This window comes from Dipodomys merriami, unplaced genomic scaffold, assembly GCF_024711535.1.
Source record: "Dipodomys merriami isolate MVZ:Mamm:240054 unplaced genomic scaffold, mDipMer1.0.p SCAF_325, whole genome shotgun sequence".
Lineage (NCBI taxonomy): Eukaryota > Metazoa > Chordata > Mammalia > Rodentia > Heteromyidae > Dipodomys > Dipodomys merriami.
In genome coordinates this window covers 1-12,713 of record NW_027204771.1, presented here as the reverse complement: position 1 = coordinate 12,713, position 12,713 = coordinate 1, and positions in this window count along the sequence as shown.

The window sequence follows — 12,713 nt, the reverse complement described above, 5'->3', positions numbered from 1 at the left end:
GATGTGGCTGAACACACACACAACCACAGTGGCCACCCAAGAAGGAAGCAGGAGGCTCGGAGTCTGCCCTGCATCCTCCCTTGGCTCCTGCCTGAGGTTGCTTGGTTCCACTGTATCCACCGACTGTCTCAGGACCCATCTTGTGTTCGCTGCTGTCCTCCCCCCAATTGGTGCTACACCTGCCCCTGCAATGGGAAATCCAGGGGTGTCTTTGGCCTGGCTGCATGGATCTCCATCATCATAGACCATGCGGATGTGTGACCACACATGTATTTGATGCCCTCCCAGGCTCCGGCCGGTTCAAGGTAAGTGGGCCACTTCACACACACACACTCACACACACACACACACAAACACACACACACACACACACACACACGGAACCAGAAGTGGGAGTCAAGGGACCAGAAAAATATATGAAAGCACAGGAAGCTGGGTGAGGGGACTCGCGTACACACTTGCAGAGCTATAGAAACCTGGATGCATGGCGCCTTAGAGCCCTATGGAGAATGAATGGGGGGGGGCGTGCCACAGAGGCCTTCTTGCTACCTTTCCCCAGTATGGCCCCGGGGTTGGTCCGTTCCATTGTGTCCTCTGGTGGTCATGGACCTGGAGCCACATTCACTGCTGCCTTTCCCAAACCAGCACTGCACCTGCTACAGTGGCACGGCCGAGCTGACCTCCATTTACCTGTTCTGATGGGTCTTGTTGTGAGTGCCATCACGGGGACTCCCTCATTACCAGGAAGTGCCCCTCCTCTCTCCCCTCTTCCCACAGGGAAGCGATGGTGAGAGCAGGTCCATCATTCCTGTTGATACAAGAAAAGATGGAGACTTGGAGAAAGGAGTTGAGTGTGGGGATGAACTCCAAGAAGCAGATTACTGAACATGTGTCTTTGAAGGAGGTGTAGCACGGAAGTGCTGTATTAAGTGATCTTTGAATGAGCACACATTTCTCAGTCCTCTTTCTGTCTCTTGGAAATTGAGTAGCTTTGTCATGTTCCTCCCAGGCATGATGTTCCATTTTGTCTTTTGTGAACACAGATTATGTTTTTGTAGTTACTTGTTTCTTTGGTGTCCCCGAATACAATATGCTGTTCTTAGTTTGCAGAACTATTCTTTCTCACATCATCTGTATTCCTAGTTAGAAGGCCTACTCTCATAGTGTAACGAAGGCCTGAGGCCTCCTCTAATGGCCTAGCTAGGGCTTGAGGAGTATTCTTTTTTTTTTTTTTTTTTAGTTTTTATTGTGAAAATACCATACAGAGGGGTTATAAGTACATGGGCAAGGTAATGAGTGCATTTCTTATCAAGCATTGTTGCCTCCTCCTTTGTTTCCCCTTCCCATCTCTTCCCATCTTGTCCCCATTCCCCATCCCCCATCCCTCCCACTTCTCCCCTCCCCCAGTCTTGTCCCCCCCTGCAAAGTTGTAAAGTTCATTTTTCAACATAACGTCTTGTACATCTCATTGTTGCAATGGGTCCACCTCTATCCCTATTTAAAAATTTCTTTTTTCCCTTCCCCTCCACAAATTATACCAACATCAAATACAGTGAAAACAGGGGTTATACCATGGAGGAGGGACATACAAAGCAACAAAGAAATCATCTTATAAATATATTAGAAACAATAGCAAGAAAGAAAAACCATTTGAGTGCTAATAAAGTTCATTTTTCGATGTAATGACCTGTACATCTCATTGTTGCAATGGATCCACCTGTATCCGTATTTAAAGAGTTTGTTTTTTCCCTTTCCCTCCACCAATTATATCAACATCAAATATTGTGAAGGCAGGGATTATACCATGGGGGAGAGACATACAAAGCAACAATGAAATCATCTTACAAATATGTTGAAAACAATCACAAGAAAGAAAAAAACATATGAATCTTTATCTTGGGGTTCATTTTGCCTAACAGAAACTTATTTGAAATTTTCTGTTTGTCTCAGACTATAATAGTTATTGCAAATACGGGAAACCATGGGACCTAAGTTTCTTTGGGCCTGACTTACTTCACTTCATATAGGTTTTTCCAAGTCTTTCCATTTCCTAACAAATGGGGCAATGTTATTCTTTCTGATGGAGGCATAGAACTCCATTGTGTATATATACATACTTTCTTGATCCATTCATCTACTGAGGGGCATCTGGGTTGGTTCCATATCTTAGCTATGGTAAATAATGCTGCAATAAACATAGTTGTGCTGTTAGCTTTAGTATGGTCTTTTTTGTGATCTTTTGGGTAAATGCCCAAAAGTGGGATTGCTGGATCATATAGGAGCTCTATGTGGAGTCTTTGAGGAACCTCCATACTACATTCCAAAGTGGTTGAACATGTTTACAGTCCCACCAATAATGCAGTAAGGTTCCCTTCTGTCCACATCCCCTCCAGCATCTGTTATTAGAGTTCTTCATTATAGACATTCTAAGTGGGGTGAGGTAATATCTCAAAGTTGTTTTGGTTTGCATTTCTTTTATGGTTAGGGAGGTTGAACATTTCTTCATGTGTCTACTGGCCATGACTAATAGGCATAAGAATATTTTTAAGATTCTTTTTTTTTGGGGGGGGGTCTGGTCCTCGGGCCTGAACTCTGGGCCTGGGCGCTGTCCCTCAGCTCTTCAGCTCAAGGCTAGTGCTCTACCACTTGAGCCACAGCGCCACTTCCGGCTTTTTTCTTTTTTCTTATGTGGTGCTGAGGAATCGAACCCAGGGCCTCAGGCATGCAAGGCAAGCACTCTACCACTGAGCCACCTTCCCAGCCCAAGGTTCAATTCTTTAGAAGAGCAAAAACATGTAACTGTTGTGCATATAAACCTAATTTATTTGAATTAAGAAGTTGATAGCCATTTGTAGACTTTTGACAATAAATGAAAAGTGTCTTTCTTGTTTGTAGCTGAATTAGTCTATACTATGTATGTATGCCACATTTTCTTTTTTGTTTAATTTTCCATATATAGTTGAACAAAAGAGTTGTTATTTAACAAATCAGTTAATGAATACAATATAGTCAATATTCTCACAATCTTTCCTTTATGACCCTTCTCTTATACTTCTTCACTTTGTGAGTTATACATTGGATTCCTCATTGTATTAGCACCACTTTTCTCCTCTTTATTTCTCCACCAATTTCCGTATAACCCCACTTCACCCCTCTTAAGTACTCACTTCTTATTTCCAATCTTCTGTAAATGTAGTCTTCGGTGTCTTTCATTTCGTCCTCCTGCCTACCAGGATGAGAATTACCACTAAACCATAATACCAACACGAAAGTTGAGTTGTGATTCTTTGCATTCAAGTGACCAAGACAAGCAGAGATAGCCTAATCAGGAAATGTGCAACTCCTCAAGTTGTGTCAGAGGTAAGATCTCCAGCACATATACTTTACATTCAGTAATAAAAATCTGCTCATTCATGGAACAAACATACATGGATTGCCTGGAATTTTGTAAAATATTCTAGAGTTCTCAACCATTTCCACTTTTTAAAAATCTTCACATTCATCCCTGCTCACTGTGTAGAGCGCAGTTTCCTGAGACAAATGGACTGTTTTTGTAACTCACTAACACTAGGCTCAGACATATTTCAAAAGTCTTGGTCCCTGATTTCTCTTCTATTTGATGGGAGACACACCGCATACCTCTGTAACCTGGATATTGATAGTTCTGAAAGCATATTATTGTGAGCAGAAGGAATAAGATACAAGATATAAATTACTTGAATGTGTCAGGTCTAAGCCCCATTTTCATTATCTTCTCATCTAGTACTTCCAGTTTGGCTCTTGGGAGTAGGGCAGCAATAGAGATAGGTGTATGAATGCCTCTATTCTATCCTTACATAAATTCTTTCACATGCATGGTTAGTATGGCAGGATCCTCTGAGACTTCTATTTTTTTTGCTTTTTGAGGGACTTCAATACCAGTTTTTTTCCCTAGTGGTTACACTAAATTATAGTCACACAAATAGGAACCTTGTGGTTCCTTTTCCTGCCGTCCTCACTAGCAGTTGTTCTTGTTTACCTGCTGATTGTCACTCTGACTGGAATGAGATGAAATGTCAATGTCCTTTCAATTTCCATATTCTTATGGCCAGGAATGCTGAGCATTGTTTCATTTACAGATGCTCTCATTTGTACTTCTTTTGGAGCTCAATTCACTCTTGTCTCTTCCATTCTTTTGCTGGTTCATTAATTGGATGATTGGTTCTTTGGGAGTTTAGCTATTTGAGCTCTCTTTGTATCTTGGTTATCTTGGTTATTAGTCTGTTTTCAGATATACAACTGGCAAAGATGGTGTCCCATCCTGCAGTCTGTTAGGCCATGTTTTAATCCTACATTTAGTGGAATCTGTCATAACATTCAAATAATTAAAGTCCTTATACTGTTACTGAACACATAAATGCTGGAGAATTTTCATGATACAAAAATCTGTGCAAACTTTCTGTTGCAGATATCTTTTTTTTTATTTACTTGGCTTTAATGGTAGATTCTCTCCTCTCTCTCTCTCTCTCTCTCTCTCTCTCTCTCTCTCTCTCTCTCTCTCTCTCTCTCTCTCTCTCTCTCTCTCTCTCTCTCTCTCTCTCTCTCTCTCTCTCTCTACCAGTTTTGTGCTTGGTGAATTTCCTTGCTCATAACTAGCTCTCTAAGTCTTAAACAATGCCTCCTACTCATATTTTTGCTGGATAATTGGAACTAAAATCTTGTAGTCTTTTCTATCTCAGCTTCCTCTATTCCTTGATCCTCACATGTCAGTTTCATGAGTATCTAGACTTAGAGGCAAAAGCCACTGTTAGCTATCTGTTTCTTTCTTTCATGTGTGTTACCATACAAAATAAGTTTAATTTTCAAATGCTCAGTTTTTTAAAAATACGTCTACTTCTATTTGGACCAATATGTATTGAAAGAGAAAGAAGAAGATAGTAAGCACAATCCTGGTTCACCATGGCTGTGAACATTCTTTTCACGAACCTAGCAGTATATTATTTGTGTATATATGTAAGTATGTATGCTTATATATGTGGATATATATCTATATAAACAAATATATACACACATCCATACACAAACTCAGAGACACACACATATAAAGAGACAGACAAAAGATTCATAGACAGTAGATATAGATAGATAGATAGATAGATAGATAGATAGATAGATAGATAATAGATAGATGATAGATAGATAGATAGATGAAGAATTTGGAGGCAAGACCTTAGTATTTAGCCTGAGTTGCTGTCAAACTAAGGAAATTCTTGTCTTCACCTCGTAAGTTATAATTTATAAGCCTTCTCAAACAAACTTGGCTTACTAAAGTTATTTAAAGTGAGTTCTCTGTTGTCCTCAAATCAAATGAAGTGGAATATTTAGTAAAAGATTTAAAGTGAGAAATACCTACACAGCCCCATCAGAAAAATCTCATTTTTTGCATCTAAGAGCATTTATTAAAAGTGTACCTTTTGCACAACTATGCACACTTACTACAACTGGTATACATGTGCATACATCACAGTTAAATATCCAATATGAGGGATTGAACTCATTCCCTGGGTGCTATTCCTGAGCTTCTTTTCCCATGTTTACTGCTCTATGACTTGAGCCACATCACAAGTTCCATTTCCCACATTTTGATGATTACTTGTTGATAAGTTCGCCTGGGATATTTTGTCCTGGCTGCCTTTAAAGCTCAATGCTCACATAAGAGGTTTACAGGCATAAACCACCTGTGATAACAGCTTTAGATATTTTTATTTACATGTATTGTTTTTTCTGGTACTGGTCCTGAGGCTTGAACTAAAGGCCTATGTGCTAGTCTGAGCTTTTTTGCCCAAGATGAGCACTCTAGCACTTGAACCTCATTTCCTCCTCAGGCATTTTCATGATGAGTTAAAAAATTTATCTCAATGACCTCCCTATCTCAGGCTCACTTTGCACCCTCAGACTCAGAACTCAGCTTCCATAATAGATAGGAGGACAGATTTGAACCATAGGTGTCTGGCCAAATACTATGTCCTGAGGCCTCCTTGAATACTTCACAATGACAGCATTTTTTTCCATTTTGTGGGTTACATATTTGGAGTTTATAAGGGAGGAAGAAGCTGAGTAAGAGAACCAGGGGTCCTTGCTAAGGGTGCTGATATGTCAGAGAAACTATTCACATCAAGGTGAACTGTGTAACTGTTTTTAGTTTTTGAATGAACTAAATTCCTTTCTATTTTGTCCCCTTCTTTGTAGAGATCTTCATTTCTTCGTTTTTCAGTCCCAAATAATTTAATAATCTTACTGATATTCTGTCTTTGGAAATGGATCTCACCACTTTTGTGTTTATGTTTAAGGCCCTGATATAGGCCTTGTGACTGTTCCCTCATGGCTTCTTCTGAGATGAGCTTAGTCAGAAGGGCCAAAACTTGTGCAAAAGCTCTGATAAGTTTACAGGTGTTATGAAGGAGTCTGAGTGAATTCAATTAACTGGATGAGTTTGTATTGTTTTGTACATAGCATTGATTTTTATATTTCAAATTATGTAAATGTAATCTTATAGCTAACCCCAAAGCAATATATGTGTGTGTTTATATATATGTGTGTGTATTTGTCTATATATCTGTCTGTCTTTGAAATAACTGCAAACTTTTTACTTTAAAACTATATCAAACTCTGTTGCTGCTGGGTGAAATGTTCGGTAAATGTCTGTTAAGTCTAGTTGATCTATGCAGCTGTTTAGATCTGCGGTTTCTCTGTTGAGTTTTTGCCGAGTTGATCTATCTAGTGGGGAGAGTGGTGTGTTAAAATCCCCAACAATTAATGTCTTTGGATCTATATGGGATTTGAGGGAAAGTAGTGTTTCTTTGATAAATTTGGGTGCTCCATTGTTTGGCGAATAGATATTTAGAATTGTAATATCCTCCTGAAGGAGAGATCCTTTAATTAGTATGTAGCGACCTTCTTTATCTCTTCTCACGAATTTTAGTTTGAAGTCTATTTTATCTGATATTAGGATTGCAACTCCCGCCTGTTTATGAGGGCTGTTTGCTTGGTAGATTTTGTTCCAGCCTTTAACTTTGAAAATATGTTTGTTTTTATGGGCAAGATGTGACTCCTGCAGGCAGCAGATAGAGGGGTCTTGTTTTTTAATCCAACTAGACAGTCTATGTCACTTAATTGGAGAGTTCAGTCCGTTAACGTTAAGAGATAGGACTGAGAGGTATTTGGGGGTTCCTGCCATGTTATCCACCTTCTTGGGGGCTGTGAAAACTGGGTTCTTCCTATGGTTCTTGGATTCTCAGTTTGTGTGCAGTTTCTTGGCCTTTGTTGCGTTCTTGTTGGTTTTCTATGTGTAGGACATCTTTAAGAATCTTTTGCAGGGCTGGTTTGGTGGAGATGTATTGTTTCAATTTTTCTTTGCTATGGAAGGTTTTTATTTGGCCTTCAGTTATGAAGGAGAGTTTAGCTGGGTACAGTATTCTTGGTTGATAGTTGTTTGTTTTTAGGGCATGGCATACGTCATTCCAGGCTCTTCTTGCTTTGATTGTCTCTGCTGAGAAGTCTGAGGTAATTCTAATTGGTTTCCCTTTATAGGTGATTACCCTTTTCTCCTTGACAGCTTTAAGGATCTTTTCCTTGGTCTGGGTTGATCCTGTGTGGATTATAATGTGACGGTGGGATGTCCTATTCTGGTCTGGTCTATTTGGGGTTCTAAAAGCTTCTTGTATCTGAATAGGCCTATCTTTTTGTATGTTTGGGAAGTTCTCTGCTAGGATCCTGTTAAACAAATTTCCTAGACCATTAACTTCTGTTTCTAGGTGCTCCTCTACACCCATTATCCTTAGATTGGGCCTTCTGGGCGAAAGACTTAAAGAGAAGCTTCTCTGAAGAAGAAACAAGGATGGCCAATAGACACATGAAGAAATGTTCAACATCCCTAGCCATAAAAGAAATGCAAATCAAAACAACATTGAGATATCACCTCACTCCAGTTAGAACAGCAAAAATCAAGAACTCTAACAACAACAGATGCTGGAGGGGATGTGGACAGAAAGGAACCTTACTTCATTGTTGGTGGGAATGTAAACTCGTTCAACCACTTTGGAAAGCAGTATGGAGGTTCCTCAGAAGACTTCACATAGATCTCCCCTATGATCCAGCAATCCCACTTTTGGGCATTTACCCAAATGTTTACAAACAAGACCACACTAAAGCTACCAGCACAACTATGTTTATTGCAGCATTATTTACCATAGCTAAGATATGGAACCAACCCAGATGCCCCTCAGTAGATGAATGGATCAAGAAAATGTGGTATATATACACAATGGAATTCTATGCCTCCATCAGAAAGAATGACATTGCCCCATTTGTTAGGAAATGGAAAGGTTTGGAAAAAATTATATTAAGTGAAGTAAGCCAGGCCCAAAGAAGCATAGGTCCCATGGTTTCCCTTATTTGCAATATCTAGTATAGGTATGAGTCAAGCGGAAAAGGTCAGATAATGTGATGTTAGGAAAATGAACCCTTAAAGATGTATTTTAATGTTTTCGTTTCTTTCATGCATGTGCTTCTAACGCATTTATAAGATTATTTCTTTGTTGCTTTGTATGTCCCTCCCTCACAGTGTAACCCCCGCTTTCACTATATTTGATGTCAGTATAACATGTGGAGGAGATGGGGACAAACAAGTCGTTTAAGGATTCAGGTGGACCTGTTGCAACAATGAGAAGTACAAAATGTCATGTCAAAACCAGCTTTACAATGTCGGTGTGGGGGGGGGGAGGGGGGTATAATTGGGTGGGGGGAGGGGGGTAAAATTGGGTGGGGGGAGGGGGGAGGCGGGGAAGGGAAGTGAAGGGTAAACAAAGGAGGAGGCTGCAATGCTTGGTAAGAAATGTATGCATTATCCTGCCCATGTAATTGTAGCCCCCCTGTACAGTATGTTCTCAAATAAAATAAAATACAATTAAAAAAAAAACTATATCAAACTCAAGAATAGTAATTGGTATGGCTGATAATTCAAATAAAAAAAGCAGGTTTTTTTTTTTTTGCCTCAGATCATCACTCTTTATTGAGCATTTATAGTGTACTAGATACAATATAACATACAGAAAATATTGTCCCTGCTCTGGAAGAACTTACATTTTGTAAGAATAAAAACAGCTTTTAAAAATGGCATTTTTCTTTGGTGTTTCCTGTAAAGAACCGAGGAAATATTCTGTAAGGTGAGATTTAGGTCTAACAGCCTCATCATTAATGAAAGAAGAAAGATTTAAAGGCAAAAATGACAGACAACCCATTCAGGATAGAATTTATAGGAGATACAAAATCACATCAACTAAGGAGACATGTGCCGCAGGAGAGGATGTTGGAAATAGTTTGTGGGAGGCAAGCAAAGGAAGCAAGTGTTCTTAGACAGTGAGTAGAGCCAGAAAGTTCATGTGGCCTTTTCCCAAGTACATGGCCACCAAAGAGGAATGTTTGGTGACAAGACAGAAGGCTACAAAAAGGAAGGTAATCCTATGCACCTGACAAACAGAATGACCAAAATTGAAGGCAAACTGTATCAAGAAATTCTCAAAAACCAAAACAGACTTGGAAGCACAGAATTTACAGTTAATACGCACTGTCATGATGGGTCAAGAACATTGTGCGTTCTTAATTTAGAAAATGCCAGATACTACAATTTTTTTTTGGGTCCGGTTGTGGGGCCTGAACTCTGGGCCTGCGCGCTTGTCCCTCAGCTCTTCAGCTCAAGGCTAGCACTCTACCACTTGAGCCATAGCACCACTTCCGGCTTTTTTCTTTTTTCTTATGTGGTGCTGAGGAATTGAACCCAGGGCCTAGTGCCTGCAAGGCAAGCGCTCTACCACTGAGCCACCTTCCCAGCCCCAGATACTAAAATTTTAACTTGAATATACTACTTTTCCAATCAGTTTTCCCTGCCCCAAAGGGAAAAAAAATGTTTTTGAGTTGGGTGAAGAGTTGGAACATAGGAGGTTGCCAGTAGTTAGATTTTTGTTTTTCTGTTTTTCTGTTATGTTTATGTTATGTTTTGTAGTTATGATAAACTTTGCACTTTAACTTCGTAAAAGTCCAATGTCTGCCAAAAGTGACTAAGGAACAACTTTTTAATAATGTACAATTTCTTTAGAGGAGATTCAAAACCAAAAGATTGTTTATATAAAAAGTTGTAGAGAAAGTAGTTGAAAAAAGTCCATTCAAAATTTTTTTTATTCCACTTACATGAACTTAATGCATGTGTTCTTAACAATTATGCTTGGATTGTTCATGAAAATTTCAAAAAACATTAAACAAAGATAGCCATCAGCTCAAGTTATTTGCCTGTTCACTACTTTTTTTTTTTTTTTTTTTAACAGTACGGGTATTTGAGGCACGTATCAGAAAAGAAAAAAATTACAAAAGCAAAAAAAAAATCGAAAAACCAATTAAATATATAGGATTTTTTGTTTAATGCTCTGCTTGATATACATGAATAATGAATACCAAGGAGTTCATTTTTACTGCACCTTTGTTCCTACATTTGTTCTTAGGTTGGCTAAAACATTTATATACAAATAAAATGTGTAGCAAAAATAATGAGAGCAAACATCAGTTCACTTTACAAATAATGGAATGTGAGCCATTTTTGTCCTTACCTGGAATTAATTGAGTCACAACTTTGTCTCAAAGAGCAGATCTGGTGCTGAAGTCAAAGGTGTGAACACTGAGATAAGACTCTTCCACAGAAATACATGATTCCAACATATAATATTCATGGAATATCTGTGAGGCGGGACTAAGACTCTGTCCCTGGATCTCCCAGCTCACAGGCTCCCGCGGCTCTGCAGACATGGGGTTTCCTCCAATACAATTTTATTTTTTTACATGTCACCTATATCCTTAATTTACATTGAAAATTTCATAATCAGTGAAAGTATATTTTGATTGCTGCTCATTTTTTGTCATTTTAAAATGATTGTATAACTAGACATTCTACTAACATGAGATTGTGGGATTCACTTTTTGAAAAAAATACTGTCTATGGAAGTGTGTATGGTATCAGGAGCTCAATCATTCTATGATGACCTCGGACCATGATGATGAGATGATGAATGAAGTTTTGCCTTCTACTCAAACTGTCACTCAGCGCCAAGAGGTTCATATTTGTGAACAGTCGGTACATGCTCAGCTGCATGTCCAAATTCCTGAGAATGGGAAATCTGAGCTATTGGTATGAAAGTATGTTCATACAGATTTTTTGAATGCTGCTTTTACACATGAGATGCTCAATGTTACTTAATCTATATTCCTCATCTTTTAAAAAATTCTGCGTTTTACTTATTTTTAAATGTGCAACAAAATTCCATTAAATTACTAAGTTTTTATTTAAGGTTCTGCGATGAAACCATTTTTTAAAACATTTTTATAGGGCTGGGAAGGTGGCTCAATGGTAGAGTGCTTGCCTCACATACATGAAGCCCGGGGTTTGATTCCTCAATGCTACATAAATACAAAAATCCAGAAGTGGTGCTGTGGCTCAGGTATTAGAGCGCTAACTTTGAGATGAACAGCTGAGGGACAAAGCCCAGGCCCAGAGTCCATGCCCCACAATTGACAAAAATGTATACATATATTTTTTCTATTTAAAATGTCATAGTTATTCCAATGTAGTTTTGGTAAACATCTTGGAAGAATAAATATAACAGGGGGCACCCCTTCACTGCCTTTATTAGATAAGGGGACTCATGATACAATATGTGGCATGAGTACAGTGTCAAGCTTGAACATAAAAGCCAAGAATTAAAGCACCATGAGTTTAAAGCTAACTACCAACATAAACAAAAGGAAAGGTAAATATAGTGATAGAATTTCATGAAACCGAAATTATGCATCATCTTTTTATTTATGTTGATGTCCAAATAGAGAATGTTAGCCATGGAAATCCAGAAATTATAGATGGGTTTTCAGAGTACAGTGAGAGAGAAAGAGAGTATTGATAATTTTGTCCCTTTGATTTGGAGGATCCTGGGGAAGTGGTGATAAGGAGTGATGTCATCAGGACAGTGAAGTGGACAGAGTGTGATGAAGGAAAAATAGCTTGTGTGGTTCTCAGTGAGTTAGGGACTGTGGCAGGGACTGGGTCTCTATAAGGTGAAAAGATCCTTCACATTCATCCCAGGGGACCACACATAGGAAGGCAGGCACTGGAGAAAGATTATTATAAGGTTTATTGAAGAAGCCATTCTGTCCTGGGAGATGGAGCACATGGCATCTGTCCCTATCCAGGTAGAAGGTGGGTCTGTGGCAGGAAGTGAGGTAGGTGGGTGCTTAGATGGGTGTGGGCAGAGAGACAGAGGGGGCAGCTGTATGGTGGGAACTTCAGGGTTGGGAGGAACTCAGGTCTGGGTGGAGCTGAGGACCATGGGAAGGCATAATGCTTACATTCCCCAATTTGTTGTTTAATAAAAATAGGGCTACCAGGCTGGGGGTTATGGGTGGAGGTCGTTTATCTTCTAGAGTGTCTTCCTGCTGTAAATGGGCAAAGTAGTAAGGGGTTCCTGCTTTATTGCTTGGCCAAATAATGTCTCCAGTTGCCTGTAGTAACAGGATGGCCTTGACTTGTTCCCAGGTGGTGTGCTCGGTGGGGGCTGTTATCCTGTTAAAAGAGACTTTTGGAAAGATCAGGCAAAAATTGACAAGGTAACAAGTTAACAAGGTAACAAGTTAAACGT